General features: G+C 41.2%; 1 protein-coding gene across 1 annotated transcript in view; it reads left to right on the top strand.

Annotated features, from left to right (window-relative positions):
* Positions 1-17,908, top strand: part of RTN4 (reticulon 4) — a 179,664-nt gene that overhangs the window by 51,560 nt on the left and 110,196 nt on the right. Inside the window, exon 4 of the mRNA XM_063713267.1 lies at positions 11,390-11,540. The gene's annotated coding sequence lies outside the window, so the exon portion shown is untranslated. The remainder of the gene's footprint in view (positions 1-11,389; positions 11,541-17,908) is intronic.

Consider the following 17,908-nt stretch of genomic DNA (forward strand, 5'->3'; position numbering starts at 1 on the left):
GTGTCTCCCAGAATTCCCACATGTTGTGGGAGGGACCCAGGGGAGGTAATTGAATCATGGGGGCCAGTCTTGCCTGTGCTATTCTCGTGATAGTGAATAAGTCTCACGAGATCTGATGGATTTATCAGGGGTTTCCGCTTTTGCTTCTTCCTCATTTTCTCTTGCCGCTGCCATGTAAGAAGTGACTTTTGCCTCCTGCCATGATTCTGAGGCCTCCCCAGCGTGTGGCACTGTAAGTCCAATTAAACCCCTTTTTCTTCCTAGTTTCGGTATGTCTTTATCAGCAGCGTGAAAACAGACTAATACACTGGCTAATTTAAAAAAACGTTTCTTTTTGGAGAGACAGTATCCTGCTATATTGCCCAGGCAGGTCCCAAACTCCTGGGCTCAGGCAATCCTCCTGCCTTGGCCTCCCACCATGCTGGGATTCTAGGTACAAGCTACTGCAGCTGGCCTGAGCTTACATTCTAATGAGGACAGGAAGATGAAAAATTTGTAATCAAGCAACAAATAAGTGTTACAGGAAAATAAGATAAAGGGTAGAGAGTGAGCAGGGGCTAGAAGTTTAGGGATTGGGGCAGATAGGTGAAAATTTAAGGGAAAAGTATTCCAAGCAGAAAAATAGCATGTACGGAGCCTCTGAGGCAAGAAGCTTTGTGTGTATGTGGGAAGAAAGGGCCCAGTGTGGATGACACCCTATGAATGGAGGAAGAAAGAGGTCAGAGTGGTAAACAGGGCCCAGTCACGTGGGGCCCCCTAGGCCACAGAGAGGAGTTTGGATTGCAATGGGAAGCCATGAATGATTGTAAATGGTGAACGATATGGTCTGATTTATACACAGACACACCCCTTTCTGGCTGCTACCACCAGGTAGTGAAAAGGCCACTGGTGGCCAGAGGAAAGACAGGGCAACTGGTTAGGGAGGTTTTTGCTCTAACCAGTTGAGCAAAACTGGGAGTTCAGTTGAGGAATAGTGGCTGAGACTTCTTGGGTGGAATCAATGGAGATGTGCAGAGAAGGTGAGAAATGTCAACTTGGGATGTGTCTTGGAGGAGGGACTGACAAGGCCTGCTGATCTCCTGGATAGAGAGAATGAGAGAAAGCAGAACCAAGGATGACTCGTAGATTTGGGACTTGAGCAACTGAGTGGATGTGGGGCTGGTAACTGAGGTGGAAAAGACTGAGGGAGAAGCATGTTTAGGGGGTGGAGCCAAGTTTGGCTTCTGGCCATTTTAAATGGGAGTTACTTATTAGACATCTAAGAGGAGAAATTGTGTGAGCAATTGGACCCTGGGTCAGTGCGGAAGACAGGTCTTTGGGAACCATCAGCTGGAGTCCTCCTTGTCCTTTAGAATGGGCCCAAAGCCCTACTCCACATTTTCATGGAATTCTCCAGCTCTTGAAATGATTTTGGCGGAACTTGCAGGTGGATAGAGGGGAGGTGGAGACTTCATTCTCATTGTCGTCTCTAGCTCCAGCTTCTGCTTTGGTTGAATTGGCTCAGTTTAAGGACTATCTCTTCTTCCTTCATGACATCCTCTTCTCAGAGGGGAAATTCAGCCACTTTCTCTATGTCCATACGCAGTCAAGATATTGAGTATGCAGGGAACTGCATTAAAGATTTGCTGGAAGCAGATGTGAGCGTGTGTGTTTGGAAATAGTGTGAAGGTAATACTGTTAACACAAATTACATTAAGTGGAATATTGGGTCTCTCTGTTTTAAACTGTATTGGGCCACTCTACCTAGGGGACATTTGGGGATAGTTCTATGGCCTTATCCTAACTCCTATTCCCAGATACTGGACTTCTCCAGGTAGAGGAATTCAGCTGTCTCCACTCCAGCCCTATCCTTCCCCTCAAAACAGCCCCAGATCTATTTTACAATTCAAATCTACCAAAGACTCAGGAGACAAAAAAGACTTTCATTAAATAAATCTCTCCTTAGAAAACGTGTTGTTTATGAAAAGTAAGCCTTTCTCAACTTTAACAACTCCTTGTGCCTGTTCTAACATTCAGACAGCTGCTTGGGATGGGGACCGGTGGGGGGAGTCAGTCTAGTTGCTGCTGTCAGTCAGTGATCTCAGTAATGGGGAAAATGTTCCATGCCCCAGGTGTCCCAGGGGGACCTTTTTACCACATGCCTGGAGAGGCCAGTGACAAGGAAAGGAATAAAACCTCCTCCCTGGGCACAAGGACCACAGCGCTGTGCTGAAGAGTGGTGACCAGAAGAAGGCAATTTGCAGCATGGCCTTGCTTTGGAGGAGGGCTTGTATCTCAAGGGTTTCTGCATTTCTCAGATTTGGGAAATGACGACTAGAAACAGAAATAGCTAAAGCACTAGACATGCAGTTGACAACATTCACTTAGTTGGAGCAGGATGTCTCTGTTCCTTAAACGCTGAATTTTAAGTACATCCAGACAAGGAGACAGATTTTTCCGTAATTGATAAATCCGTTAATTACCTGGCAGATCATGCCAGAAAGTGGCTGGGCTGACCAAAACGGGATGTGCCCAGAAAGAACTGTAGAAGTAGACAAGTCACATTCAGGAGTGTGACCTCAAAACCAGAACAGAGACCCTCCTCTAGCCCAGAGTGAAGGCTTTAACAGTGCTGTCCTGGGAGGGGAGGTATCTTGCTACCACATTGGGTATACTTGTACTGATTTTTAGCATTCATACTGATGCTCAAGTTAATTATAGATTACATGCTAGGGTTCAGCCCTTTTCAACCCTCTTGTTCTGTGATATCCTGAGTTAAAAGAGTCCTAAGGATAGCCCTACTCTGGCCGGGCGTGGTGGCTCATGCCTGTAATCCCAGCACTTTGGGAGGCCAAGGTGGGTGGATCACCTGAGGTCAGGAGTTCAAGACCAGCCTGGCCAACATGGTGAAACCCCATCTCTATTAAAAATACAAAAATTAACTGCGAGCGCCTGTAGTCCCAGCTACTCGGGAGGCTGAGGCAGGAGAATTGCTTGAACCCGGGAGGCGGAGGTTGCAGTGAGCTGAGATCGCACCACTGCACTCCAGCCTGGGCAACAAGAACGAGACTCCGTCTCAAAAAAAAAAAAAAAAAAAACCCTATTCTTGTGCTGTCAGTCTGTCCAGAGGATGGGAGACCAATAAACTGCCCTGTAAATAATGTTGTGTAATGAGGAGCCCTTCCTAATTAATGAACCTGCTGTTGGAAAAATTTCACCTTTCAGTCTCCTGTCTCCTTTTCTGTGTTCCTCCCTCTGCCTCGATCCATCTCTGCTTTTTTGCTTTCAGAAGATTCTTTTCTTTCTGCCTTTCATTAACTCCCAGTCATCATTTTGAATGTATTTTGCTTACTAGACCCTTTGGAGGAAAGCTCCAATGTATGTGCCAAGTGGTAAAATATTTTCAGCATGATAGCATTTCTATGAAGTTTTGAAAATATGCAAACCAATGTTACATATCATATGAATACATCCGTGTGTTGTCCAGGGAGCACCCTGTTCCAAAGTATTCAGTATGTAATCCTCCTGAGAGAAAACATGAGGAAATACTACAAAATGGAAGGCTTTGATATGTCATTCATTAGGCCAAGTTGAAAATTATTTATATGAAAGAATATTATTAAATCCCTAACAGTTAATAGAAAATAATATCTGTGTGCTTTGCATTTTTAAATAAACAAACTATGTATCTCCAGATGCTCTAAGATCTGATGCAGACCAAACAGAAAATAAGTTGTCATTCCCACTTTTCCTTCCTTCCCTACATCCATGAATACTCACTGAGTTTCCTCTGAGGGCTGGGCCCTAGGGATACAAAACTGTCATAGAATTTGTCTCTGCCATCCAGCAGCCCATGTCCTAGCTGGGGAGAAGATAACATAACCCTAAGTACTTGAGATAATTGTGCTAGCTGTGCATACAAGGCCCTGAGGCAACATTCCTCAGGGTCTTCTGACATCTGCATGCTGTCAGGCAGATCCCCAGACCCTGCTTAAATAAAGAACACTAAGGTTCCAGAACCACAGCTCTCTGTGAATAGAGAAGGGGAGTGAACCTCTCTTCCTCTTTGCAAATATAAGTGTATGTATTTATAAAGTATTTGGAAAACTTATTTAAGAAAGTTATTAGGATATTACACACCCATTCAATCAACAAACATTAAAAAAAATCCAACCATACAAATCACTGGTGAGGATCTGGAGCAATGGATACCCTCACAGGCTGCTTATAGCAGTGTAACTTGGTACAACAGTTTTAGAAAGCAATTTTGCCAATATGTAGTATAGCTGAAGATATACATACACTATGACTCAGCAGTTGCACTCGAGACAGTCTCACAGATGGGTACAAAGACACATGAATAAGAACAGTCTTTGTGTCATTTATAATCATGAAAAAATGGAAACAACCTGAGTGGCCATCAACAAGATTCAGACTTGAAAAACTAGAATGGTGTGTAGCAGTGAAAGAGAATAAATTGGAATTATATGTACCAACATAGATAAATCTCAACAAGTGGTAGAATATTTTCAGCATGATATAACACCATTTCTATGAAGTTTTGAAAACATGCAAACCAATGTTATACATTGTATGAATATATCCATATGTTGTAAAAGTATAACATTAAAAACAACAATGATAAAAGCTACTGAGTGGAACAACTGGAAATCTCATCAACTGCTAGTGGTTGTACAAATTAGGACAACCACTTAGGAAGCTGTTTGGCAGTTTCCAGTAAAATTGAATGCACGCAGATGAATGACCCAGCAATTCCACTTCAAGGTATATACTGAACAGAAACATATACATAGATGGACCACAACTTGGGTACAGGATATTCACAGCAGCACTGTTCACAGTACCCCCAAACGTAACCACCCAAATTGCTGGATGGCCAGATGAATAAACTGTGGTACATTATACAATAGAATGCTACACAGTGGTAACATAACTGAACAAACAAGTTTATTAATCTCACAGACATAATATAGAGCAAAGGAGCCCAGATATCAAAAGGCACATACAGTAGGATTCCATTTATATAAGGTTGAAAACAGGCTGAGTGCAGTGGTTCATGCCTGTAATCCTGGCACTTTGCGAGGCTCAGGCAGAAGGATCCCTTGAGGCCAGGAGTTTGAGACCGTTCTGAGAAACATAGTGAGAAATCATCTACAAAAAAAAAAAAAAAAAAAAATTAAAGTTGAAAACAAAGGCAAAATTGGTTGATAGTAAAAGATATCTGGATGGTGATTACTTTGCGGGAAAGATGATGGCTGAGAGGGGGCCCCAAAAGGGCTTCTGAGATACTGATGTTATTATTATTATTAATTATTATTATTATGTTGGTTAGAGACAGTGTCTCCCTCTGTTGCCCAGGCCGAAGTGCAGTGGTGTGATCACAGCTCACTGCAGCCTCGAAATCCTGGGCTTGAGTGATCCTCCCACCTCAGCATCCCTAGTAGTTGGAACTACAGGAGCATACCACCATGCTTGGCTAATTTTAAACTTTTTTTGTAGATATTGGATCAGGCTATGTTGCCCAGGGAGGTCTTGAATTCCTGGGCACAAACAATCCCCCTGCCTTGGCCTCCCAGCGTTCTGGTATTACAGGTGCGACCCACTGCACCCAGCCCTGGTCATGTTCTATTTCTTGATCTTGGTAACAGTTACACAGGGGTATTCATTTTGTGAAAATTTTTTGAGGTATAAACTTATAATCTGAGTTAGCATGCTATACTTTAATAAAAGTTAAAAACAAAACTAAACACTACCTGTAGACAGTGATCAGTTCCTAAACTTGTTATACAACTTTATATTCCCTGTCAGGGGAATAAGCTAGGCATCTTGGTCTTTGTGTCTTTTCAATGTAGATTAATTGGCAAATAATAAAATAGCTGCTATCCTTGAGGACCTGTGTTACTTCTGTTCACAGTGTCCATTTGATGAAGAAAGGTCTCTATTTGATGAAGAAATGTCAGAAGATCTGACTCTTGTTGACTCTATCACCTATTGGCGCTACAGTCTTTGATGTGTCACAGTATTCTCTCTCGCCTTATTTTTGGTAAAATGAGGACTACAATAATGATTTGTGAAGATTACACACGATGTATTTATGAACATATTTTGTAAACATTAAGGGGCTGCAGATTTGATTTCTTGTGATCCAACAAATGTGCAGCAAGATTATATTTATGTCTCATAATGGGCCTAACGTTAGAAAGGGGCCAGGCCTTCAATAATGTTTATCAAAGGATGGAATGAGCCTGTATTTCAGGATCTGAAATATACATTCATTTTTTTCTATGTAGATTGGGGAAGGATTATAATATGATTCATTTTTATGTTTGAATTTGTTAGGCTATGGTGCCCAGTTATTTGGGCAAACATGTCTAGCTGTTGCTGTGAGGTACTTTTAAGATGAGATTAACATCTAAGTTGTCAGCTTTGAGTAAAACAGATTCCCCTTTATTATGAGGGTGGGCGTCACACAATCAGTTGAGGGTCTTAAGAGACTGAGATTCTCTGAGGAGAAAGAAATTCTGCCTCTAGACTGCCATCGAACTTAAGACTGCAACACCCACTCCTCTCCAGGTCTCGAGGCTGCCCTGCAGATTTTGGACTTGCTAGCTCCCACAATTGCCAGTTCCTTGGAACAGATTTATCTACCTCTCTCCTTCTATGTGTGTGTGTGGGTGTATATGTATATATACACACACCCCCACACACACCTATTACACACTGTGTTTGGGTTCTCCAGAGAAACAGAACCAATAGGATGTGTGTATATATATCTCCCGTTATGTGTATGCACACACACATGGTTCTGTTTCTCTGGAGAACCCTAATTAATAGAGTGTGCAATAGGAAAAAACTAAAATGTCTTCTCCTACTGTTTATACTCTCAAAGCAACACAGAGCTAGGTGCAGTGGCTCATGCCTTAATCCTAGCACCTTGGGAGGCCAAGGCAGGAGGATCGTTTGAACCCAGGAGTTCAAGACCAGCCTGGGCAACATAGTAAGATCTAGTCTCTACAATATTTTCTTTAAAAATTAGCTGGGCATGGTGATGTGTGCCTTTAATCCCAGCTAGTTGGTTGGCTGAGTGTCAGGGGGGATCACCTGAGCCCAGAAGGTTCAGGCTGCAGTGAGCCGTGATTGCACCATTGCACTCCAGCCTGAGTGACAGAGCAAGACCTTGTCTCAAAACAGCAACAACAACACAGAACGTTTCTGGTCACCAAAATGTGTGAGTTTTGGCCACATTAAGCAATTCTCCACTTCTTGGCAGACATTGACTGGGTATCCTACAATTTAATTCTGTTCTGACACTTACTCTAGTCAGCACAGACGCCACAGGTTAAGGGCTCAATCCCATGAGACTACCCCAAACATCAGATGCCAAGTGCAAATAGTAGGTTCCCAGATTACCCACACCTTTTGTCTGACCTGGTTACAAATCAGAGGTTCCCACGACCCTTCAGGGGTTCAATCATTTGCTAGAATGGCTCACAGAACTCAGAGAACACTTTACTTTTGTTTACCTGTTATTATAACAGGATGCAATTCATGGCCAGGCATGGTGGCTCACACCTGTAATCCCAGCACTTTCAGAGACTCAGGCTGGAGGATCACATGGGCCCAGGAGTTCAAGACCAGCCTAGGCAACATAGTGAGACCCCACTTCTATTAAAAAAAAAAAAAAAAAAGGGATGCAACTCAGGAACAGCCAGATGAAAAAGATGCATAAGGCAATGTATGGGGAAGGGGTTGGGAGCTTTCATGGCCTCTTAGGGGATGCCACCTTCCATGTTTTCAGCAACCCAGAAGCTCTCTGAACCCCGTAGTTTGGGGATTTTTATGGAGGCTTAATCTTGTAGACATGATCAACAATTAACTCAACTCCAGTCCCTCTTTCCTTCCTGGAGGTTGCAGGGTAGGGCTGAAAGTTCCAAACTTTTAATCATGGGTTGGTCTTTCTGGTGACCACCCCTCTTCCAGAAACCCACCAAGAGTCACCTCATTAGAACAAAAGGGGCTCCTTTAACCCAGGAAACTCCAAGGAATTAAGCTGTGTTTCAGGAACCAGGGTCAAAGACCAAATATTAGAACAAAGAATGCACCTAGCAATTAAGACACAGGAAATTACAAGGGTTTTAGGAGCTGTGTGCCAGGAACTGGGGTCAGACCAAATGTATGCTTCTTCTTATTTCACATAGAAGATAGGATGATGAGAGGAAATTTTTAAAGTAGCTGTTAGGGAAAAGAGGATCTAGTCCCCATTTTAAATAGGCTTGGGTCAACTGTTTTGTCTGAATTATATGTGAAAACACAATTTTTCCCCTTATAGTTTCCGTTAATTTTGTATTATTTAAGTGAAAGTGCAGGAGGTTTGCCTATTTTTTAAAATGTGCTTTTTATTCTAGTACGTGTGTGTGTACGTGTTTTAATCATAGTATATGAATGTGTGTATGTGCTTAAATCATAGTATATGAATTCACATCCTGGTGGTTGTTTTTTTCTTTGAGACAGAGTCTCGCTTTGTTGCCCAGGCCGGAAGTGCAGTGGCTCAATCTTGGCTCACTGCAACCTCTGCCTCCCAGGCTCAAGCAATCCTCGTGCCTCAGCTGCCCGAGTACCTGGGACCACAGGTGCATACCACTATGCCCGGCTAATTTTTGTATTTTTAGTAGAGATGGGGTTTTGCCACGTTGGCCAGGCTGGTCTCAAACTTCTGGTCTCAAGTGTTCCTCCCACCTTTGGCCTTCCAAAGTGCAGGGATTACAGGCATGAGCCACCACACCCAGCCCCACATCCTGTTTTTATTGTTATATTTATATGCAAGCAATTTTCTGTGTTGTGACAAACTGTCATAGATATCACTTTTAATGGCTGCATATCCAACCTATTGATATTAACTTATGTACTCATTCCTCTATTGTTTACATTAGATGGTTGTTGATGTTGTTACTGTTATTTAAAATATATAATGCAGCTTGGTGGGTAAAACATGAAATTTGAAAAGCTTTAGACCTTAGTTTGAATCTCAGAAATGCTACTTCTTTTTTTTTTTTTTTTTTTTTTGAGACGGAGTCTCGTTCTGTTGCCCAGGCTGGAGTGCAGTGGCGCGGTCTCAGAGAAATGCTACTTTTTAGCTGTATGACTTGGGACAAATTACTCAACCACTTTAATGTGAGATGTGGGTGATACTACTTATATTTTATAGGCTATAACGATTAAGTGAGATAACACATATAAAATGCCTAGTAGAGCACCTGGTACATAGGAGGCATTCAGTAAATGAGAAGTATAAAATTTCCAGTTCACTTTATAAAGTTCATAAGAGCAAGCAATAATTTTATTGTTTCCAACATCTACTATGGTTTATGATGCATAGAACTTAGCATAATACATATTTGCTTTCTTGAGCTTTGCAGAAATTTAGGATTATTTTCTTAAGTGGAATTACTGAGCCAAGGCTTATAGACAGATAAGGCTTTGGAAATGTGTTATAGATTGGTCTCTACCTGGCCAGGAGTGGGTGAAATTGGGCCAGTCGCTGAGGCTGGGCTTGCTGGGGATCGCCTGTTTCAGGAGCATGTTGGGAGTGTGGTGGTTTGGTTTGTGGTGACTACTCCTGATTTGGCTGTTCTCGAGTCTCTGGCTTTTGAGAGATATATGAATCTACAATAGCATTTTTGTTGTGATATAATTTCTGAGTACTTACAAAACAATTGCTGAGGTGATATACGGTCGTTTCTATGGAAGAGCTTAGGGAGACCTAAGCATCAGGTGAATGCACCTTGGTTGCTCCATTCTGAGCCCTTTGGATCCAGCTCTGCCAGCTTGTTGCATACCTGGAAGGGGTGTAGCCAGTTAGAAATAATCTCTGTAAAGAGATTAAAGATACTGTCTTTATACAGATTATTGCACATTTATGCTTCTTGACTATGTCAAGGATTGAAATTCAGGTTAGGCCTTCTACCAAGTAAAGTACCCATCCACCTGAAAGAATAAAATGGCTGTTATATTTAAAGGCAGCATGAGGGAAAAAAGCAGAAGTTAAGTATGTAAGGCCTCTTTTTCATCATATTTGATAAAAATGAATTAGCAATCTTGACTAGCAGAAAGGCAGGGGATAGATCTCTCTCTCTCTCACTCAATTTTTTTTTTTTTTTTTTTTTTTGAGATAGGGTCTGGCTCTTTTGCCCAGGCTGGAGTGCAGTGGTATGATCTTAACTCAATGCAACCTGCACCTGCCAGGCTCAAGTGATTCTCCAGCCTCAGCCTCCTAAGTAGCTGGGATCACAGGCATGCACTACCATGCTCAGGTAATTTAAAAATTTTTTTGAGAGATGAGGTCTCGTTATATTACCCAGGCTGGTCTTGAACTCCTGGGCTCAAGCAATCTTCCTGCCTTGGCCTCCAAAATGCTGGGATTACAGGTCTGAGCCACCATGCATGGCTGGATATCTCTTTTTTTAATCAATGGGATGAAATAAATAAATTCTCTGAGTTTGCAATTAGTGCAATAATCACAAAGGTTTAGTATTCATAATGGCATGTATATACTTAGGTATGAATAATGCTGTTCTGCATATATGCCATTTAAATTAGACAGAGTAAGTTTTGAATTAATTTTCTGGTGTCTAGTAGCTTAGAAGAGAGTGAAGGCTGGGTGTGGTGGCTCATACTTGTAATCCCAGCACTTAGGGAGTCTGAGGAAGGAGGATCACTTGAGCCCAGGAGTTCGAGCCCAGGCTGGACAACATAGTGAGACCCTGTCTCTACAAAAAATAAAAAACAAATTAGCAGGGCATGGTAGTGAGCACCTGTGGTCCCAGCTACTTCAGAGGCTGAGGCAGGAGGATCACTTGGGCCCAGGAGGTTGAGGCTGCAGTGAGCTGTGATCATGCCACTGCACTCCAGCCTGGGTGACAGAGTGAGATCCTGTTTCAAAATAAGAAAGAATGAAAGAGCAAAAGAATGAAAGAAAGGAAGGAAGGAAAGAGGGAAAAAGAAAGAGACAGTGAATACAGAGTACCTTTTGAGAGGTCTGAATATTTTTTAAAAAGTATAATGTCGTTTTCTTCCAAAAGAATTTTTTTCCTTTTTAAGACCAAAAGATTTTCAAAAGATAAAGATTGCATATTCTTTACATAGGGTAAAATTAGTTCTTTCAAATCAATTTAATTAAGCTTGAGTAAAGAGATCCTGTCTATGGGACAGTTTGTGGATATGTATTATGTATGTATAAATGTGCAAAAACACTTTATTGGCTATTTATAAAAGACAGAAGGGTCATATGCCCAGTTAGGAAAGGGAGAATATTGTAAAATAAGATTTAAAAACTTTTCTTAGAAAGATGGTTTCAGTATACTTAATTTTTCCTACTCTTTTCTTTCAATAGAGGGTTGTCATCGAAAATAACAAGACTATTCTGGATATGAGTAACACTGAGGAATATGATACTAAGCCATTAAAGAAGGGTATAAAAATTACGTCTGACACAGGATATGGAGAGAAATATGATGAAGATGAAATATGACAACAGAATCAAGGTAACTGGTATGAATTTGCTCTGTGATACACAAATACAAGGAATGTCATATTTCATTTTTTTATATCAAATTAAATTTTGCTCAAGACTGACACCTACCCAGGATAATTAGAAATCTAATCAGTCATTTTGCAGAGCCCCTTCCGTTTCTCTTGAGATTCATCAAAAATATGGCCGGGCACATTGGCTCACACCTGTAATCCCAGTACTTTGGAAGGCTGGGGCAGAAGTATCGCTTGAGCCCAGGAGTTCGAGACAAGCGTGGGCGACATGGCGAGACCCCTTCTACAAAAAAAATACAAAAAGTTAGCCGGGTATGGTGGTGTGTACCTGTAGTCGCAGCTACTAGGGAAGCTGAGGTGGGAGGATTACTTGAGCCTGGGAGGTCAAGGCTGTAGTTAACTGTGATCATGCCACTACACTCTAGCCTGGGAGGACCCTGTCCCCTGCCCCCACAAAAGAAGAGATTCATCACAGATAATGCTAGCAAATGTTTACATATCTGCACCGGATATGTCATAGTATTATTACATTCATTTTAAAATTAAGGACACTATGGTACAGAGAGTAGTTTGTACTAGACTGCCTGGCTAGTGAGGAACCAGGATTTGGACCCAGGCAGTCTGGTTTGGGAGTCTGTGCTCTTAACCACTATAGTATACTGTACTAGTTCCAGAGTTTATGCATTTCAGCAGTATTCGAATAGGGCTATTGGTCTCTTTATTCCTAGGCATCATCCCTCTGTAGGAGAGTCCAGAACTGTTGCCCCATGATCTGATACCTGGAGTCGGAAAATTGGTGGTCTCTGATCAGATCTGACGGCAGACACATTTTGTCCTATGAGTATAGTACCTTTTAACACTCTGAACTGACAACATTAAAAGATGGAGGTTTCATTAAAAAGTGAAGATTTTCAGTTTTTATTGAAAGATCAGAAGATTTGGGAACAGCACCAGTATTCCTGCTGACCAAAAGCTGAAGCTCATCGTCTTCTGCCACTCTACCTGATATGTGTGCTTTCCTTGCTCTCCCTGTTTCTATCCTGAGGCCCTTTACTCTTCTAAGTTACTTGACAGATTCAGTGGTCAGACTTTAAAAAACAAAACAAAACAAAACAAAACAAAAACTCTCCTTCCTAACAAAGCCCAGTCTGTCCTCCCAATAAATAGGAATACTTGTTCCTTCATGATGAGTTAACCACCCAGGCACAATGAATTTTCACTAGCACTGGTATAACTTTTTGCTTCCATAAAGACTGAGATTGGTTTGGTTTCCCCCATCATCTCCCCAGGGACTGATATTTGAAGCTTTGGCAACCTCTTTGGCCCTTCCCTTGTCTTTGCCTTATAGATCAATCAGTTGCCAAATCCTAGATCCCACCAACCAAACCTCTGTGACCACAACCTCCTGTATGTTCACTATGGCCACTTGCAAGACACCAGCTTAATGCAGGCCTTCCTGGCCCCTTTTCTGGACTGTCCTAATACATGGCCTCTTAACAGGTCTACTGGCTCCCGTTTGTCTTACTCTATTCTCCATTTCCCATTTCCTCACCTTATTCCCAAGGATGGTCAGGTGAATCGAACCTCTTTTTCCCAGTACTTGCCCTAAGTTTTTCGACTTCTGTGATCATCCTTTCTTTTAAATACTCCCTCCACAAACACCCACATATTCAAAATCTACCTCTCTCTTAGTAATCTCAAATTTCACGTTCTCCATCTTTCCATGATCCCAATCAGAAGCAATTTCTCCCCACTTTTAAGGCACTTAACACATTTACTCTGTGTTTACAAATATTGTCCCTACTTGTCAGTAAATCGTTTGAAAGTAGAGTTCATTTCTGAGTCATATTGTATGCTCACAACTCACAGGATAGTATCTTGCAAGTATTACTAGCAGGTTTTCAGTATTTTTTGAAAGGAGGAAGAAAGGAAGACAGGCTAAAGTCTCCTATGAGGTAAAAAATCATTTAGCCACAGGAAGTTGTTTACTTTTTGTTACTGTTTTTTCTCCTCTATAATGTGGAAGAAGAACTGGAATATCATTTTTAAATCTATACTATTCAGTTTAAAAATAATATGGCAAAACTAGGCTGGGCATGTTGGCACATGTCTGTAGAACTAGCTACTCCAGAGGCTGAGGTGGGAGGATCACTTGAGCCCAGGAGGTTGAGGCTGCAGTGAGCCATGATTGCACCACTGTACTCCAGCCTGGGCAGCAGAGCAAGCCTCAAAAAATAATAAATTAAAAAAAATAAAAAGTATATGATAAAACTATTAAAAACCATTATTTCTTTCTTTTAAATTTTTTTTATTTCAATAGGTTTTTTGGGAACAGGTTGTGTTTGGTTACATGAACAAGTTCTTTAGTGGTGATTTGTCAGATTTTGGTGCACCCATCACCTGAGCAGTATACACTGTACTCAATGCATAGTCTTTTATCCCTCATCCCCCTCCCACCCTTTCCCCTGAATCCCCTGAGTCCCCAAAGTCCCCAAAAGTCCATCGTATCATTCTTATGCCTTTGCATCCTCATAGCTTAGCTCCCACTTATGAGTGAGAACATACAATGTCTGGTTTTCCATTCTAAGTGAAGTGATACTTCACTTAGAATAACAGTCTCTAATTCTGTCCAGGCTTCTGCAAATGCCATTATTTCATTCCTTTTTATGGCTGAGTAGTATTCCATGGTATGCATGTGTGTATATATATATGTGTGTGTGTGTGTGTGTATATATATGTGTGTGTGTGTGTATATATATATGTATGTGTATATATAACATTTTCTTTATCCACTTGTTGATTGATGGGCATTTGGGCTGGTTCCATTTTTTTGCAGTTACGAATTGTGCTGCTATAAACGTGTGTGCAGTTATCTTTTTTGTATAATGACTTCTTTTCCTCCAGGTAGATACCCAGGAGTGAGATTGCTAGATCAAATGGTAGTTCTACTTTTAGTTCTTTAAGGAATCTCCACACTGTTTTCCATAGTGGTTGTACTAGTTTACATTCCTACCAAGAATGTAAAAGTGTTTCCTTTTCACCACATCTACACCAACATCTATTATTTTTTGATTTTTTGATTATGGCCATTCTTGCAGGAGTGAAGTGGTATTGCATTGTGGTTTTGATTTGCATTTTCCTGATAAGTAGTATATTAGTCCGTTCTCATGCTGCTATAAAGAACTGCCCTAGGCGGGGTGTGGTGGCTCACGCCTGTAATCCCAGCACTTTGGGAGGCCGAGGCAGGAGAATCACGAGGTCAGGAGAGCGAGACCATCCTGGCTAACATGGTGAAACCCCGTCTCTATTAAAAATACAAAAAGATTAGCAGGACATGATGGTGGGTGCCTGTAGTCCCAGCTACTCGGGAGGCTGAGGCAGGAGAACGGCATGAACCCAGGAGGCGGAGCTTACAGTGAGCCGAGATTGCGCCACTGCACTCCAACCTGGGTGACAAAGCGACACACTCTGTCTCAAAAAAAAAAAAAAAAAAAAAAAAAAAAAAAAAAAAAAAAAAAGAACTGCCCAAGACTGGGTAATTTATAAAGGAAGGACGTGTAATTGACTCACAGTTCTGCATGGCTAGGAAGGCCTCAGGAAACTTTCCATCATGGTGGAAGGGGAGGCAAACATGTCCTTTTTCACAAGGTTGCAGGAGAGAGAAGTACCAAGCAAAGGGAGAAAAGCCCCTTATAAAACCATCAGATCTTGTGAGAACTCACTATCATGAGAACAACATGGGGGTAACCACCCCCATGATTCACTTATCTCCCACTGGGTCCCTCCCAAGACTCGTAGGGATTATGGGAACTACAATTCAAGATGAAATTTGGGTGGAACCAGGCACAGTGGCTCTCGCCTGTAATCCCAGCACTTTGGGAGGCAGGCAGATCATCTGAAGTCAGGAGTTTGAGATCAGCCTGGCCAACATGGTGAAACTGCGTCACTGCTAAAAATACAACAATTAGCTCAGCGTGGTTGTGCATGCCTATAGTCCCAGCTACTCAGGAGGCTGAGGCAGGAAAATCACTAGAACCTGGGAAGTGGAGGTTGCAGTGAGCCAAGATTGTGCCATTGCACTCCAGCCTGCGCAACAGAGTGAGATTCCATCTCAAAAAAAAAAAAAAAAAGAACAAAAGAAATTTGGGTGGGGACACAGCCAAACCATATCAAGTAGTGATGTTGAGCATTTTTTCATGTTTGTTGGCCATTTGTATATCTTCTTTTGAGAATTGTCTATTCATGTCCTTAGCCCCCTTTTTGATAGGATTATTTGTTTTGTTCTTGCTGATTTGTTTGTGTTCCTTGTAGATTCTGGATATTAGTCATTTGTCGAATGTATAGATTGTGAATATTTTCCTCCCACTCCATGGGTTGTCTGTTTACTCTGCTGATTATTTCTTTTGCTATGCAGGAGCTTTTTTTATTTAATTAAGTCCCATCTATTTATCTTTTTGTTGCATTTGCTTTTGGGTTCTTGGTCATGAAGTCTTTGACTAAACCAATGTCTAGAAGGGTTTCTCCAAAGTTTGTTCTAGAATTTTTGTGGTTTCAGGTCTTAGATTTAAGTCTTTAATTCATCTTGAGTTTTGTATAGGGTGAGATATGAGAATCCAGTTTCATTCTTTTACATGTGGCTTGCCAATTATCCCAGCACTATTTGTTGAATAGGGTGTCTTCCTCATTTTATGTTTTTGTTTGCTTTGTCAGAGATCAGTTGACTATAAATATTTGGCTTTATTTATGGGTTCTCCATTCTGTTCCATTGGTCTATGTGCCTATTTTATACCAGTACTATGCTGTTTTGGTGACTATGGCCTTGTAATATAGTTTGAAGTCAAGTAATGTAATGTCTCCAGATTTGTTCTTTTTGCTTAATCTTTCTTTGGCTATATGAACTCTTTTTTCATCCCATATGAATTTTAGGATTCTTTTTTCTAGTTCTGTGAAGAATGGTGGTGGTATTTTGATAGGTATTGCATTTAATTTGTAGATTGCTTTTGGCAGTATGGTCATTTTCATAATATTGCTTCTACTCATCCATAAGCATGGGATGTGTTTCCATTTGTTAGTGTCACCTGTGATTTATTTCAGCAGTGTTTTGTAGTTTTACTCATAAGGGCCTTTCACCTCCTTTCACTTAGATTAAGTATATTCCTAAGGTTTTGTTTTGTTTTTGGCAACGATTGTAAAAGGGGATGAGTTCTTGATTTGATTCTCAGCTTGGTCGCTGTTGGTGTATAGCAGAGCTACTGATTTGTGTATGTTAATTTTGTATCCTGAAACTTTGCTGAATTCATTTACCAGTTCTAGGAGATTGTTGGATGTCTTCAGGGTTTTCTAGGTATACGACCATGTCATCATCAAACAGTGACAGTTCGACTTCCTCATTACCAATTTGAATGCCTTTTATTTCTTTCTCTTTTCTGATTGCTCTGGCTAGGACTTCCAGTACTATGTTGAACAGAAGTGGTGAAAGAGGGCATCCTTGCCTTGTTCCAGTTATCAGGGGGAATACCTTCAACTTTTCCCCAGTTGGTATAATGTTGGCTGTGGGTTTGTCATAGATGGCTTTTACTACCTTAAGGTATGTCTCTTATATGCCAGTTTTGCTAAGGGTTTTAATCATGAAGGGATGCTGGATTTGTCAAATGCTTTTTCTGCGTCTCTTGAGATAATCAAGTGATTTTTGTTTTTAAGTCTGTTTATGTGGTGTATCATATTTATTGACTTACAGATGTTAAACCATCCCTTTATTCCTGTTATGAAACCCATTTGATCATGGTGGATTATCTTTTTGATATGTCGTTTGATTCGGTAAGCTATATTTTGTTGAGGATTTTTACATCTATGTTCATCAGGGACATTGGTCTGCAGTTTTCTTTCTTTGTTATATCCTTTCTTCATTTTGATATTAGGGTGATACTGTCTTCATAGAATGATTTGGGGAGGATTCCCTCTTTCTCCATCTTTTCTTTTTTTTTTTTTTTTTTTTTTTGGTGAGGGCATCGGGGAGACAGGGTCTTGCTCAGTTGCCAGATAGGACTACAGGAGTGTGCCCCCACACCTGGCTAATTTTAACATTTTTTGTAGAGACAGGGGTCTTGCTATGTTGTTGAGGCTGGCCTCAAACTCCTGGCCTCAAGCAATCCTCCCACCTCAGTTTCCCAAAGCACTGAGATTACAGACGTGAGCCACTGTGCACGGCCAGTGTTTTCTTACTTTATGATATTCATCTCTGACTTAGCTTCAGAGTCACTACCAACTTCCATAGCATCCTGTAAAACAAATGGGTTACTAAAGCACATCACCTTCAAGCATGGGTGTCTGAGACAGAACACTTGAAGTTTATGACAGGAGTGCATTA

This window comes from Pongo abelii, chromosome 12 (assembly GCF_028885655.2).
Source record: "Pongo abelii isolate AG06213 chromosome 12, NHGRI_mPonAbe1-v2.0_pri, whole genome shotgun sequence".
NCBI lineage: Eukaryota > Metazoa > Chordata > Mammalia > Primates > Hominidae > Pongo > Pongo abelii.